This window comes from Microcebus murinus, chromosome 23, assembly GCF_040939455.1.
Source record: "Microcebus murinus isolate Inina chromosome 23, M.murinus_Inina_mat1.0, whole genome shotgun sequence".
NCBI classification, from domain to species: Eukaryota; Metazoa; Chordata; class Mammalia; order Primates; family Cheirogaleidae; genus Microcebus; species Microcebus murinus.
In genome coordinates, this window is record NC_134126.1 from 19,403,568 (window position 1) to 19,420,514 (window position 16,947).

Consider the following 16,947-nt stretch of genomic DNA (forward strand, 5'->3'; position numbering starts at 1 on the left):
ATTTGACCTAGTAAGTAAGACTTTCACCAGGGAACTTGGACTAAAAGGGTGAAAGATAAATTAACCACATGAGTCAAATGAATTGTAGGCAGAGGGAATAGTATATGCAAAAACTGTATGTTAAGAGGGAATTTGGCATAGATGAAGGCATTAAATAAAAATGAGGGTCAGTGGGGGTATGGATGGAGGAGAGAGATACAGGATGAGGCAGGAGCTACATACTGAGGAACATCATAAGCCATGTTAAGGAGGTTTCCTTTTATTCTAAAAAAGAATGAAGGGCCATTTTAAATGAGGTAGACAAGATGATTAGATTGTGTGTGTGTGTGCGTGTAATTCACTCTGGCTGTTGTGTGAAGAGTAGATTTCGGAGTTAGCCAAATGGAGTGTGTTGGACTTGTTAGTTCGGGCAAGATAAACTGATCGATTGAATTAGGGTTGTGATAGTGAAGATAAAATAAAGCATATTCGGGATTAGATATGGTAGATGAGAGAGAGGGAATTGTCAAGAATGGTCCCTGTACTTCTGGATGGATGGCAAAGCTGGTCATGGAGACACAGAACACTGGAAGAAAACCAGTTTGGAGGGAGTTTGGATGTTTGGTACCTTGGAGAAATCCAGGAGGAGTCCTATCACCGTGTAGCAAGCGTATTTTTATTACTTCATCTGTATGGTATTATGATGACATTTGTGTGTGTTTCTCTTTATTAGACTGTGAGCTCCTCAAAGGAATGGAGCAACATTTACTTATTATTATTGTTAATCTTTTCCATTTTTGTATCCCCAGTACCTATTACTGTAACTTGTACATAATATTTGCCCGGTAAATGTTTGTGAATAAATCATCTAACTGACCCCAAGGCCCACACAATTTCTCCCATACAAGTAAATAGGGTGGGAAAAAAAAAAACTGGAAAGTCAAGTTGGGGCTCAATTGTAGAGAGCTTTAAATCTCTGGCTAAGAAGTTACATTACGACACAAAATGTAATTAAACCTTAAGTTTACATTTACTTTCCAATCCAACTTTTGTTTCAAATAATGCTTCTGTTATTTTTTAAAATCATATAATGTTTACTCAAGGGATATTCTCTCCTAAGTAAATCAAAGCTAACCAAGCTACAAGAAAAATACAGAGATCATACTACAAAAACAAACTATGCCTCTATGCTGCAGGACCAAATGAAATTAGAATGAATTCACAAGAAAGGGGTTGGCAGACACAAAAGAAATGTAACCAGGACTATTTATTTCTTACCTCTCTTTATTTTCATAACATGTTTTGGAGCTTAGGATTCAGTGTTCAGGGCAGATCTAGAGGAAGGTTCAGATATTTACATGGTCCATTGCTGGGTTATTTTCACAGCCTGTATCTGAATGGATTAATGTTGAAGGGCTACCACCTTTTCTTGGAGTCAGAGGGATGGAACAATATTTTTAATATGTTGAATTTAATCATAACCACACAAACAGCCTCTATCCGTGGTGAAACAAAGCTATGTCTACAAATGTTCTATGAAGTGTTTGGAATGTGGGCCCCTTAAAATTGATTTATGCAAGACCTTGTTTGTGCACAGTCATGAATGGTGCCATTTTAGTTTCATTAACCTGGACTGAAATGAAAATTTCTTTTACTGTGTTCCTGAAATCGCATAAATCATTGCTTATTGTTTTATTAGAAATCTATATTTTTAAGGCCCAATACCTATCTTACTACCACATGAAACATGCAAATGATTGAAGTCAAAGAATGCACTCTTCCCCCTTTGTGTGCATTTTTTGGATTGTGTGATTCATTCTCTTCCTTTGCAAGATTGTATAATCCCTATCTAATGTGAGTAGAGGGGACAGTAGTTGACTTAAATGAACCCACAGTTTCTTCTTGTCGATCTTGATGAAATTCAAAATTGAGTGTCATGTGACTGATGGCCCGATCATATTGATTTTAATGACTGGCTTTTGTAAGCATCACTAGATATAGCCATAGACTCTGAGGCCAGATCTGCACAGTGCAAAGATCTGACATTTATCCAGTAACTCCAGGCCACAGCAATAGTCAAGCTGAATAGATAGTCAAGCTGATAGACCTGCTGGTGTTTGCGTTAAGAAGTTTAATATAATGGTTAAGAGCCCAGGATCCAGAATCAGCCTACTTGAGTTTCTTTTCTTAGTCACTTACTAGTGGTGTAACCTTTGAGTCATGTCATTCCTTGTTTCTCAGTTTCCCCATATGGGTGATGGGGTTAGCAATATATTTATTGCATAGGGTGTTGGGAGAATGAAAAGTGCTATTGTTGGTAAAATGCTTAGAACAGGGTCTGGCTCATAGGAAGCACTAAATAATTTCTAGCTACTATTATTAGATTATGAGGATGCTTAAAATATGGACTTTATAGAGACAAAGATGGATTTGTGAAAGCAAGGTCAGTGCAACTTTTGGTGAAATATAAAGAATTTTCTTAACTTTTTGGTGAAGCAATATACATTAAATACACATCATCTGCTTGACCTTTACACTGAATTATTTTAGAGACTGCTTTCTATAAGTATGCTTTAAAAGTATTGAGAGTATAAAAAATATTCTAGGGAAGCTGAAGATATAAATGTCATTTAGTGAAGATTAAGGACCTCAAGATGATTCAGTTCGGTGAAGAGAAAGCCAAAGAGAATCTACCAGGTTGGACTTGGAAACGAGTTTGTTAGCACATATAATAAAAATATTTGTTTGTTATGCCACAAAAACTTTATTTAATTTCATTTACTTTTTTAATTCTTTAACTCAACCCTTGCAAAACTCTATGAAATACTCTTATCTCTATCTTACATGTACTTACATATACCTAAACTGATGCTCAGAGAAGTGATATGGCTTTTCAAGGCTCCAAAGTTGTTTAGTACTGGGATCAGGGTTTGAACCCAGTTATGAAAAGTGCAAAGCCAGTTATTTTTAACCTCTATGCTATATTTATCCCTATATTTCTGTTATTTATATTAATAACAATCATCAACATGAATGACATTTTTTTTGTTTTACAAAGCACTTCAAAAGCCCTAGAAGGTTATAGCATTCTGTAAGTCTCAGTTTTACAGGTAAGGAGATTGAGGCTTAATGAGGTCATTTTGTTTGTCGGGGAGTATTCAACTACTGCATGTGCCATTCTTAAGGTTCCAAATTTTCTAATTTATCCACAACCCTCTAATGGTAGAGATTCTTGCCAACTCCATACTTGTCACCAACCCAGTGAGCTGATGTAGGGAGAGAGAGAGAGAACAGAGACATCAGTGGGAAAGGAAATTCAAAGAAGGGGGCAGGCAGCCCAGCTGTGGGGCAAAGAACACAGCCCTAAGTATGCCCGTGTTGTCTTTGTAAGTAGAAAGCATATTGAGTGCCACGTTGTCAGTAACAGAAGGACTGATGTCTTTTATTAATACTTCCTGATGTCATTGATGATGTCAAAATTATAATAGGAGATATCAAAGTTAGATTTCAGTAAGAATATTCTGACAGTTTGGGTGTTAAAACACTGAGGGCTTATGGGGAATTGCTTTCAAATTTCTTTATTTCGAATTGCTTATGAATTTATAAGACATAGTATTTGTTCTCCCTATGACCATTTTCTATTTCAAGTAGGCATCATTACAGTCAAAACATTCAGCTTTTTGATAAAACCTTGCCCGTCGTAGTCCAATATATACTACAGGAGCTCACTTCTTTAAACACATCAGGAAACTCATGGTTTTTTATTAGTTTGGTTTGAATTAATAGCAAATCATTATACTCTCTTTGGGGACTTGCCAATGAGATGACAACCAGAGTTAGGGCCCACCAGCATTCACTGTTATCCCTGGTGATGGCTTTATATATTCCTCTCAAGATAATTAAGATATTTATATCCAGAAAATGGAAAAGTGCCTATCTCAATCTATTTTATCTATAATGCCTACATAGAATCTAGACGTTTTAACAGGCAGAGTATGAGATCAGGATCTTGGAAAAAACACACATTAATAAATCTTTTATTCAGAATTCTCTCCCGTCTTCATCCACTTATAACAAAAATTATCATTGAGAAATAACCTCAAAGCTGCAAATCTATAGATTGGAAGTCAGCCTGCTATAAAATCATTCATGCATTTATTCTTTTATTTATCAACTTTATATTGAGCAGCTATTAAGTATCAGGCACCGTTCTGGGTGCTGAGTAGTATCAAACCAGACAAAGGCTCTTGACCAGGGCTCTTGTAGCTTATGTTCTAGTGGAGAGATAGTGAGCAATGCGAGTGGGTAGATATATAGACTATGAGACAATGATAAGTGCTATGACCAAAAGAAAAGGAAGGGATGGGGATATCAAATGCTCGGGAGGGTGAAAGTTAGATCAGGTGGACAGAGAAGGCATCTGTGAGAAAGAGACTTTTGAGTGAAGACCTGAAGGAAACAGGGAAGCCAACCTTAACAGTGTTCGAGAAGAACATCTCAGAAGGAACATCATGTCCAAAGGTGCTCTGGGAGGAGGGTAACTGGCATGTCTGAGCAAGAAGGGCAGTGAAGCTAGAGCTCGGTGAAAAGAGGATGAGTGTGGGAGATACAGCAGAGAGCTTATTGGGTGGGTGGGGGATGTTTGCAAACCATCAAGGGCCCAGTAGGGAGCAGTTTGCAGAATTTGACTTCCCATCATGCTAAAACCAGCCTGGTTGGTGTGGATAGTGAGAGGCTGTTCTGGAACATGCATGGATGAGACGCTTTTCACATCAACTGACATTTCTTGGGCACCAGCCACATAGTGTGCTATATGCTCTGGAGATCCAAAGAAGAAAGGTAAATATTTTTTCCCCAGGATATTCAGTCTGGTAGAGAACACTTAAAATGATGCACTCTAAACTTAACTTTCCCCCAAGTGGACAATTTTAGTGTAGGTATGATAAATGCCTAGTCATATTCTTCCTAAAAGCGGCGGGAAGGGATTCTTAAATGGAAGAGTAGCATTGTGACAGCACACAATGACACAAAGAGAGACCTCGCTGCCCACTTCCCCACATGCATCAACACACCCCTCCAGAGATGAGAAGACGCAGTTAACTAGAAAACTTTTTGGACCACCGTGCACAAGTGACAAGTGTACCCCATTCTATGGAGTGGAAATGTTCTTGAAAAGCAGGCAAACTGAATTTAGGTTGAGTGAGTTATATTCATAGTGAAATGTGAGACATTAGTAACACCAGTAAATCTATGATTTATCAGCTTGTGAAATGAGAAAGCACCTTACGGGTTATGGTTAAGTCTAAAGTTTCCCACTCTGTTTTGTTCTAAAGTTAGAGCGTAGGTGTAATTAGATACCTTGATCTGGGAAAATTATTCTTTTTTCAGCCTTGCCCAAATTGCCATGCAGCAAGAACGTAAAGTCTTGCTGGCCAACAGGCTGGTACTGGCCTCTGCATTGAGGTCAGGGGATGTGAAGGGGACTCAGAAAGTGCCTGGGGCTTCCTTGACACCCCAAGGCCCAGAACAAGGTGTGTTCTTTACTTACTAGCGTTCTTTGAGTCCTGGTTATTTTCTTGCACCTAATACTTATTTACAATGTCATCTATTAAGCTAGCAGTTAACTTCAAATCTTAACAATTTTTAATTTTTTATGGTGCAATGTAAGGAAATCAAATCTGTTTGATTAATCTTATCTATAAATAGTATTAGAGGTCCCAGTCTCTCTCCTTCCAAAAATTTTAAAGGGGAGAGTAGCAAGGCAGACATCTTTAATCAACTACAGTTTTCCCTCTGGTAACAAATTATATATATATATGTATATATATATAATTGCAGGTGGAGATTATATATATATATATTATATATTATATTATATTATATATAATAATATATATAATATAATATAATATAATATAATATATTATATAATATAATATAATAATATATATTATATTATATAATATAATATATATTATATATATATAATCTCCACCTGTTGCTCATTCCTTGATTAGGGTCCAGTCTTTCTGCCTTGGAATGATTCTCTGAGGCTTTTATCTCTACCCTCTGATATATTGGTTCCACCTTTGAATCACTTTTCCTTAAGAAAAATAAAAAGTCCATGTTTACAACTGAGTGTCTTTCTCAGTCTGTTTTCTACTGGTAGAAGATTGGGAATTTAAAGGTCTCTTTTCATTTTATATTGTCTCTGTCCCTTTTAGTCTAAATAAAGGGCAGCTCTTCTATTAACATAATACAATTCTCTTAAAAAATTTATGGATTTCCCATAACTTGTTGGCATCTACTCTATTATCAAACGCCTCACCTACATATCTCTTTAAGATACATCCTTCTCTGTCTGGAGCTTGGTATAAGGCTGCTATAGAATAACACAATTCAGATGCTTAGGAGTTTTCCTGATTAACAGAGAGGGTCTATGAAGCTTGGTTTTAGGTCCTTAGGAAGCCTTTTGTGTGGCTTAAAGATTCCGTGGGTCATCTCTTTAAATATTTCTGAGGTCTTAATGAACACTCTGGATTTGATCTTTATCCCAAAGTAATTAACCATTTCTTACTTTGAAAATCCTTTTTGAGGGAGACTGTAGATAAGAAACAGTTTATTTTGAAACTCAGTAAATCCCAGATCCTTTGTAATTCCTTTAAATTCTGCTAAAAGTTTTTTTGAACAGTCTTTTCTTAAATCCATTCCTCTCTTCCTGAATTTTATTCAAGGCAACTACAAAAAGCACTTTCAGCATTCTGCCTGGAAATCTTCTTAGTCATATCCTGAAGATCATTAGGTCTCTGTTTCTTATAGTTTCCACATTGCTGTAGGCAATCGTTTTGCTAACTGTCTGCCAGTGTTTCATTCAGGTGTCCTTTTCTCCAGCTCCTGATAGGTTTTTCTCTTTCAACTTCTCATCTCCTTGAGGCTCTTCCAGCTTTCAGCTGCTCAAGTTCTCAGATCTAGTGCCTGCCACTTGGTCCCCAAACCAATGCCATATGTTTTAGATTTTTATGATAGGGCCTCCTTTATAATAAATTCTCCTACAGTTGTACTGGTATGTGAAAACTCACCCCAAAATTTAGTGCCTTCAAATAACCATTTTATTTTGCTCAGGTTTTGTGGATCAGGAATTTGGGAAGAGCTTGGCTGGACAGTTCTGACTGGGGGGTCTCTTCTGCGGTTGCAGACAAATGCTGGCTAGGTAGTGTCATAGTTATCTGAAGACTTGAATGGGCTGGTTGTCCAAATGCGTCACTCACGTTGCTGGTTGTTGTGTGTGAGTCCAGGTGTGGCCATTGACTCGAGTGCCTACACATGGCTTCTCCCTCTGGTATGGGCTTCTCACAGCATGGTGGCTGGATTCCAAGAGGGAATGTCCTGAGAGAGAATATTTTGAGAAGCCAGGATGGAACCTGCAAAGTTTCTCATGATTTAGCTTTGGAAGTCCCAGAGTGTCACTTTGCTGAATTCTAATAGCTCATATTCAATGGGTGAGGCTATTGTCTTCTCAATGAGAGAGAAGGAGCACATAGTTTGTGCTCCTCATCAATTTTCCTCAGTGATTCTTGAGCCTGCCCAAACTATCCTGTTCCCAGGGAGATATTGGAGACATAAGTCCTTATTGAGAGCCAGTAGCTGAAAATTTGGGAAATGGTTGAGGAGACTCTGTGGTTTCAGGGCAGGGACATGAGGAATTTCAATCTGGAGAAATCTTGCAAAAAATCTTTTGCCCTGAAAAGTGCCTGAAGTTTGTGAAATCTTGTAAACTTTTTGAGGGTGACTTTCTTCTTTGACTCCTTCCTATTGTTCTCATAATTTTGAGTGCCATGGTCTCTGTACATAAATTTTGAAATTGTGTGAATCCTGTCAGAATGGTCCATTTGTTAACCCCGGATGGATAGTCCACCCTATTTTATAGTCTCCAGCAGGACTTAGTGACCTTTCAACAGTGGTGTGTCAAAAGTGACCTTTTGTTTCGGTGAGTTGGGTGCTGAGAGGGCTGGGGAGGGGAAATAGTGTGGTCACATCCCATGTTTCCGGGGGGAGTGGTGGGGGGCAGTGTGTGGTAGGCGCCTGAACTTGTGCCTACTGGGGAGACTTAATGACTCTCAAGGTGTGTATTGGAGGGGGTGGTAAAAAAGGGTCTAGGAGTCCAGGTGTGATGGCTCACGCCTGTACTCCCAGCACTCAGGAAGGCCAAGGCAAGTGGATCAGTCAAGCTCAGGAGTTCGAAACCAGCCTGAGCAAGAGCGAGACCGCCCAACACAATGAGTGAGATGTGCAACGTTTGGGGGATGGTCACGCTTAAAGCTCTGACTCGAGGGGGGAGGGGTGCATGGGCAATATATGTAACCTTAACATTTGTACCCCCATAATATGCTGAAATAAAAAAAAGAAATTAATTGGCCAACTAAAAATATATAGAGAAAAAAATTAGCCAGGCATGGTGGTGCATGCCTGTAGTCTCAGCTACTCGGGAGGCTGAGGCAGTAGGATTGCTTGAGCCCAGGAGTTTGAGGTTGTTGTGAGCTAGGCTGACGCCATAGCAGTCTAGCCCAGGCAACAGAGTGAGACTCTGTCTCAAAGAAAAAAAGAAAAGAAAAGAAAAGGAAAGAAAGGGTCCAGGGCAACTCCAGTGAGCCTCAGATGGCAGTCAGCCCTTGAGGCATCTTGGGCTCCCAGTCCCCAGGGACTGACCTCTATTGTACTTCTTACCTGGGCTCCTAGGACACTTTCTTGTATGGCTGCACACGTGGAGCAAACAATAAAAAAAAAAAATGAGGACTTACAAGGGACAACTTGGACATTTGGCCTCTAATGCTGAGTGGCATTCATGAAAATACTGAGGCAGCAGAGGCAGGGCTGATTCTAACAGGTAGGAACTGAAGCCAAGAGTCGCTTGGGTAAAGTTCAAGATGCATGCAATGGCTTGGAAACAGAAATCACAGCAAAAAATCAAAGCCACTGATTCCCCTATGGTCAATAATATAAAAAGCCAGGAGGATGAAATTCAGAAAGGCAAACAGGCAATGGTTTGCTATGATTGTGAGCAAGTCAAAGTTCTGAGATTTAGGAGGACAAAGCAGTGAGAATTGTCAAATATTGGAAACTAAATATATAATTTTAGGTGATTCGAAGGTATTACTATAGCACAGGAATGCATAGTTTTAGCTCACCCTGGTTAACTGGTAGCTGCTTTTCAGAGTGCTCTGCTGAGAACAATCCTAAGGCCATGTCTGATATTTGCATGAAAGGGTGCCATGATTGATTAGCAATGTCTGCCATGGGTACAGAGGCAGGGTGAAGTTGGCAGCGTGAGTGCCATGTGTTTGGTGTCTGTGGCCCAGCTGATGAAGAAGAGGCTGGCATATGGACTCCAGGATGTGGCCTTGGAAATCGTTCTAGTGAGTAACAAAATAAGCTGAATGATGTGGTTTAGAATTAGAAACTAAATGAACAAGGATGATTTGCCCCTTGAAAAGGTCAGGGTATATAGCCAGGCATGGTGGCTCATACCTGGAATCCCAGAGACTTGGACAAATTTTGAAATTTGAGGATAATCTGAGGCCAGAAGTTCAAGACCAGCCTGGGCAACACAACTAGACCCAGTCTCTAAAAAAATTGGAAAAAATAATTAGCCAGGGATAGTGGCATGCGCCTGTAGTCCCAGCTGCTCTGGAGGCTGAGGCAGGAGGATCACTAGAGCCTAAGAGTTTGAGACTGCAGTGAGCTATGATCTTGCCACAGAGTGAAGACTTTCTCTAAACAACAATAACAATGACAACAACAAAAAGTCAAGGCTGAGCTACCCAACTGAAAGACCCTTTAAGAATATGGTGTGTTCTGGAATCCAGAAATTAAAACCTCTAAGAATTCACCAACACCAGAGTTATTTATGAACTGTGACCATTTTGCCACTAGCCTGTTTTACTTTTTTGGTTACTTTTCCACTTGTATTTTTAAGCTTTGCCATCTTCACCTGTCTCATTCCCCAAATTTTGTCTTGAATATTGGATGCCTTGAGATTTCTCTTCATCTTGGCTCCCTGGGCTATGAGAGCAGGTGGGGTAGAAGGAAGCAACTTCCTCCTCTACAGGGCAGGGGATGTTTTGTGGTTGGGAAAATGTGTGGTTTAAGAAAGTACTTAGAGCCGGGCACAGTGGCTCACGGCTGTAATCCTAGCACTCTGGAGGCTGAGGTGGGTGGATTGCTCGAGGTCAGGAGTTCGAAACCAGCCTGAGCAAGAGCGAGACCCTGTCTCTACTAGAAATAGAAAGAAATTAATTGGCAAACTAATATATATAGAAAAAATTAGCCGGGCATAGTGGCCCATGCCTATAGTTCCAGCTACTCGGGAGGCTGAGGCAGCAGGATCGCTTGAGCCTAGGAGTTTGAGGTTGCTGTGAGCTGGACTGACGCCATGGCACTCACTCTAGCCTGGACAACAAATTTTTTTTTTGGGACTCTGTCTCAAAAAAAATAAAAAAAGTACTTAGGTAAGAACATCAAGAACATCCACCTCCAGCACCATTAAAAATGGAGAAGGTTTGTTATTTCCTGGGTTCTTTTGATGATATATCAGCAACTACTGGGTGCTCCAACTAGTTCAGTCTAGAATATAAACAGGCAAACACAGTTTGAAAGGGAATCCAAGGTTTGGAGATAGTGGCAACTATATCTAGTCTCTTTTGACTAGGTTAAGGGTTTGTGTGGGTGAAAAATTAGGAGAAAAAGCAGGAAAAACTTAAAAGAAAACTGTGGAGAGATTTGTATCCCATTTTTTTTTTTAATTTGGTGGATTATGGGTAGGTATTGATTTTTTTTTTTAACATAGCAGTAATATCATCAGAGTTGGGAACAACATGCTTTAAATAGAGTTCATCTCAAATGGGCCACTCTGTTTATGAAGATTTTTATCTCTATATGCACATAAATATGTACATATAAATTTCCACAGCCAAAGGAAAAAGGTTGTATTTTATGGCATAAAATTATATTTTTTGGCTCTGACTCAGCAGTGATAAAATCTTATTTCCAAGCATAAGAAAGATGGAAAACACTCTTTATAACATCTTAAATAATTGTATGGAGGCCAATCCTATGGCCCTTGTGCATAAGTAGCTCAGGCTGAATTTTAGGAGAGTTTTTCATACATTTCCGCATTAAGTCTGGCCACAGAAACAGACCATATATCTAACAGGTAACTTTCTTGTGAACTTTCAGTCCCAACTACCTACAATGAAATGTTTATATATGCATTTAAATGCAACTATTAAGAAGAACTGGAAGCTTTTCCTATGTCTGTTGCCTAATAAAACAAGCTTTCCAAACTAACCCCAAGGGGAAAAAAAGTGTAATATAGAATTTTTAGCTTCTGAGTGAAAAAATATAAATAGAAATCACACAGAACTCTATCAAGGAAGCACTGCCATTTGATTCATCGTGAATGAATTATGATTGTAGTTTGAATGCTGGGTAATGTCATCACTAATGCAAATTAATGTGGGCTACACGGTTAATCCAAAGCAGAGAAGTTGGGGTCACACAGAATCTAAGGAACACTGAAAGGGGATCTTATCAAGGGTTCTGAGGAAGAGGAGATTTGGAGTACTGTTAGAAGCTTATCTTTAAATTTTCTGATGTAATGTAACAGAGTTGCAAATTTCACTTGTTTTTTTTTTTCCCTCCAAGTTTTAAGAGTAAGACCATTAACATCAGCCAGAGGATATTGAGATTACACAAAGTTTGAGTTCTGCTGTAATTTCTCTGCTTAGCTTTTAAAATAGATCAATATATGGAAAATGATCAGTCGACTCCATACATCCAAATCTGTTAAAACTACCTTGATTGTTCCAGTTTACAATTTTTTCTGTTCCAGGTGGGTGGTAGGCTGAGGGAGAGAGACGGGAGGGCAACTCTTGAATCACTGTAGACATGGGAGCATGGTGAAAGTACAAAATTAGGCAGAATCTATTGTTTGAAGAATTCTTGTGATTTCCAAGCATGTGAAATTGTTGGCTATGGACCTTAGAGTCTTCTAAGGGGAAATGTATCCATAACATAGATATCAACAAAAATATTTACCTTCACTCTATTTCGCTTTCTAGATAAAAACATAAACCTTGAAACTGTATAATTATCATTTTAAGAACTACATCAGAGTGATGGCATCAGATCGAAGAATGTTTATAGCGTTACTCACTTTGGAGTGACGAGAGAGTGAGCTTGGCACAATTCAAAGTCAATTGGCAAAGGAGGTTGTCAAGGTTACAGGCAAAATGGCTGGAGACGAGGTTGGTGACAAGGGGGGAGGTACAAAATTCAAAGCTGAGTATCCCTACATCAGCAAAACTTGAGGTTGGCTAAGCAGCTTGTAACGGGATAGATAATGTTACCAAGAAGAAGACCACTAAGGGAATTTTTGTCTCAAAAAGCCCCTCTGGATCAGTGAAGCTCTTTATCTTAACTCTGAGCTTTTCTTCTTCCTTTATAGGTTCCGAAGGTAAAACCATCAATGTCTTTTACAACCCTGTCATCTTGATTCACACTGAACTACACACTTTCAAGAATTAGTCATAGAATCACTTAAAAAAAAAAAAAGAGTCTGAGACCAGGTTGTGTGAGTCTGTGTGTCTGTGTGTGTGTGTGTTGTAAGCAAGGGACTTACACCCTCGTGGCGAGCAGAGAGGGACAGCCTAGAGCAGATCTGGCCATCGTACTGCCATTTAGGTAGATCTTCCCTTTGATCTGGGCTCTGTATTAAGATTCCAAGTACCGTTACTTTTAAAAACAAAGATTCTCTTGCTTGAAAATTGTTTGAAATCTATTGCTCAGAGACAATTGCATTTAAAGACATCTACCTAATCTCAGAGCTTTATTATTATTATTATTATCTTTTTGTCTTTGGAAAGAAGAACATATTTCCTATTCATGGCAATTAAGTCTATTATTTTGGTTGCCAATGTGAGGGTGTTGCATTAACGTTTAACTTCTGTACAGACAACTGTATTCACCTTGGTCTGATTCTGTCACTCTGATTTAGTTCTTAAAAATGATAATTGTACAGTTTCAAGGTTTATGTTGTTTATCTAGAAAGTGAGCAATAGGATGAGGGTGAATATTTGTACTGGTGTCTATGTCATGACCTCTAACATTTCCCCTTAGGAGACTGAGGTCACGCAGCCAATGACTTCAGGTGCTTGGAAATCACAAGCCAGAAAAAACTGAGACTGGAGACTTAGAGGTGGTTACTAGGATGGGGCAGGTGCTAGGCTGATTGTCCACATGCAGGCTGGGGGGGAGGATCTAAGCAGGAGAATAGTGTGCAGAATCTGTTGCCATGGAGACAGGCAGGTACTCCTGCAGGAGCCAGCATCAGAGAAGTCTAGCAAGTGGTAGGTGGTGGCTGTCCCAGCCAGCCTGGAGTCCAGGGGAGACCAGTTGGCAGCGATCCAGAAAGAGGGGCAGACTCCAGTCTTTAAAGAGGACCCATGCACAGGGCCAGCATTTAAGCCAGGTTGGAGCACCCAGATCATTCTTACTAAGGCTGGAAAGATGAACAGCTCAATTCAAATCCTCACCTCACCAATTACTAATGCATGGCCCTGGCCAAGTTATTTAATCTCTTTAAACTTCAACCTCTATAAAGTCTGCAAAATGAGATAGTGCCTACCTTGTAGGATTATTGTGATGTTAAAAATAATAAAGCACCTAGCACATGCCTGAACCACACTGAGAGTGTAACATACGATAACTGTTGTGTTTTTTTTAAGAAAAGATTAATAGATTTATGCCTAGAGGAAAGTGGGGATTCCATTATAGAAACAAGAGTTTAGTTACTGGAGTTAGGATAAGTGCTCAGCACAAGACCAGAAAAATGATGACAATGACATAATATTAACCTTCTTGGATTGCGCTTGACTAAGATAGTCGTGGGCATATCCCAGGATATCGTGCTTGTAATGGAGCTGAATTTGCATGTGGGGCTGATGGGGTCCTCTTTGGGAATGAGAGTGTCACAGGGAATAGAAACTAGATGGAATATTGCACCTAATTATCCAACTGAATTAGAACAAAACATGCTTAACCCGTGATCATTCGAAACCTTTTTTCTAGAGATTAACCTGTCATGTGTACTTTCCCCAAGATTTGTTACGTATGATGCAAGCCTCATCCCTAAGGAAGAGTTTTATGATGAATCTGAAATCATAGAGTTTATCCAATTTTTTATTGCAAAATTCAAAATATTAGATATGAAATGTATTATGAACAGGAAAATTGTGACTTCTCATCACATGATGAGGTTACTGGGATTCCTCCCGGCTCTCTTCACCTGAAAGCCCAGTGCCCTGTGCCACCCAGCCCTTGCTGCCTAAGACCCTTTCCTACCTATACTCCAGTTCTGTGGCTTCTAGGCCTTGCTTGGGGACCAGGCGGCTGACACGATCATGTTACCTCACTCTCATATACCCCATTATCATTTACAAAGTGCTTTTGCCCATTTTATCTCATTTATCTCTCCCTCCTCAACACTGAGGCGGGAATAATCTCCACTGTACAGATGAGGAAGGGTGGCTCGGAGAGTTGAATTATTAATACACAAGGCCACTCAGCTGGTAAATGATAGAGCCATGTCTAGAAGCCAGGCTTTCTGAATCCAGGCTTTGTGAGTTTTTCTGTTTTACCACGTTGACTGTAAGTTGATGGTGGCTTACTGTTTACCCCCTCTCCTGTGTCACTTGTGTTTTAAACGGTAACCTCCAGGGTCATCGCCCATTGATTAAGCACTCACTGGGTACCCGCTCTGTGCTGAGGCTCTCAACTCTCAACATGGCACCGTCCACACCAGCCCTGTCCACAGGGCCTCCGGGAGACACAAAAGGTAGTTCTATCCTTGACTTTGCTCATGGCCCTCTTGAGTCAAAGGTAGGCCTGTGAAAGAATGACGCTAGAGAATGTTCTGGGTACAGAGCTCTGTTCCAGTTATAACGGTAGCGTGTTTTTATGGGTTAGCCTCCAGGATCAGAGCAAACAGTGATTTTTTTTCCACCATAAGTCAGATCATGTTGCTCCTCCAGTGAGGACCCTCTGATGGCTCCCACCTCTCTGATCTCGTCCCCTACCATTGCCAGTGTCCCACCTGGTTCCCCCTCATATTCTGCCCCAGCCACTCGGGTCTACTGGTTGTTTCTTGAGCAAAGCCAAGATGCTGGCGCCTCAGAACCTTCCTACTTGGTTTCTTTTTTTGGAGAAACCAAGAAGAGGTGAAACTCCCTTCTTAGGATGTGAGGAAGGCACTTTAGGAATGTGAGGCTGGGAGTGGCATTAGTCATCTGAGTAATCTATTCTTTGACATACATACAATCATGCCATTCCCTTTTAAAAATCTTTTCACTGCTGCCCATTGCAGCATGAAGTCCAGACTCCACTAGCTGGCTGGGAAGCCCTCCCTCTCCCCACTGTCTGCCTCGCGATTTCGTATTCCAGCAATCCCAGTGGTAGAGCCAAGGTTGACTGAGGGAGGAGGCACTGGTTCCTGTACTGTCAATCAACTCCTACTCCCTCCAAGCAAGCTCAAGTAAACAAAGAATAAACATAAAAAAAAAAAATGTTCTTTGTATAACCCAAGCTTCAAGACAAAGCTCCAAACCAAGCCTTCCAGATTGAGTCTCTAAACACCTTTAGTATAGAACAACAGAATTATTTGACGTGGAATTATTTGCAGTCTCCTACTCACAGCAGTCTCTGTGCATTTGTTTGTATTTCCCCTTCTGCCAAGCAGGCCTTCTCTTCTTTCTTCTCCTTTCCTCTCCCCTCTCAGCTACCTGGCTGGCTTTATGTGCCTCTAAGCTTATGCTTAGCCTTTTTCGACCCATTCTCCCCGCCACATCCTGTTAGATAGGTCCTTTTATTACAGGGCACATATTACAATCTGTAGAAATTATCTGTTTGTGTGACAGTCTCTCCCAAAGAGTTAGCGCTTCCTGTGGGTTAGGGCCACGTCAGATCTACCTTGGATGTGTGAATGATGGATTAGAAAAATGTTGCTTGGAATATAGTTGCTTTGAATAAATATGTGTTAAAGAATAAATAAAGGGAAAGAACCGAGCTTCAGGAAAGTTATTCGGAAGTCTGAATCTGAAGTAATTGGAAAAATTTTAACTGGGAGGTGCAGAGAAAGACGTGGGAGATGATTTCATTAGCCCAGGTAGTATGCAATGGAGACCTGAACTTGAGAAGTGGTGACTCATATTCATGGGGATCCAGCTTCCTCATCTGTAAAAGAGGAGTTTTAACAACACTTATATCATAGGATTGCTGTGAGACAATGTTGTATTGAGAACTTAATATATATTAATTGCTATTACTTTAGAGATATTAATATTAGCAGCAGTGCTATGTAGTAGTGAGCATCAGAGCTTTGGACCATGCTGCCGGGACTGACTCTCAGTTCAGTTCCCAGAGTTCCTTGCTGATGGAGCCCCAGCAAATTTCCTGAGCTCTCTGTGCCTCAGTTTTTACATATTTAAAATGGGTATAATAACAGCACCTAATTTTCATAAGGTTGTTGTAAGATTTGTTTATATTGATGTACATACGTTGTTTAGACCTGGCATGCCATAATATCTTAATACATGTTGGTTTAAAACACACACACACACACACACAAGAATGGAAAGGAAAATTGTCAAGGTAGAATCAACATGGCTTTATTATTAAATGAATGTGCTTGTTGAGGGGGGGGTGTTTGTTGGTGAGGGAGGTGGAGTGAGGTAGGAGAAAGAATCTGAGATAAATTTGGTGTGGGGACTTGAACGACCATACAGATCAAGATACCTTGAACCCAGGTGACTCCAGGCAGTTTTAATCTGGAACCTACACTCTATTTATTCTCTTTTGGACTGTATCCAAGCAAAAGGTTGAGTTCATGGGGTTGGCCAAAAGAGGCTGTGTGCAATA

The 16,947-nt window shown here is 40.0% G+C and overlaps 1 protein-coding gene across 2 annotated transcripts in view; it reads left to right on the plus strand.

The window, feature by feature from the left end:
• The window catches only part of ESRRG (estrogen related receptor gamma), a 594,335-nt gene that overhangs the window by 15,807 nt on the left and 561,581 nt on the right, over positions 1-16,947 (plus strand). The window lies entirely within an intron of this gene.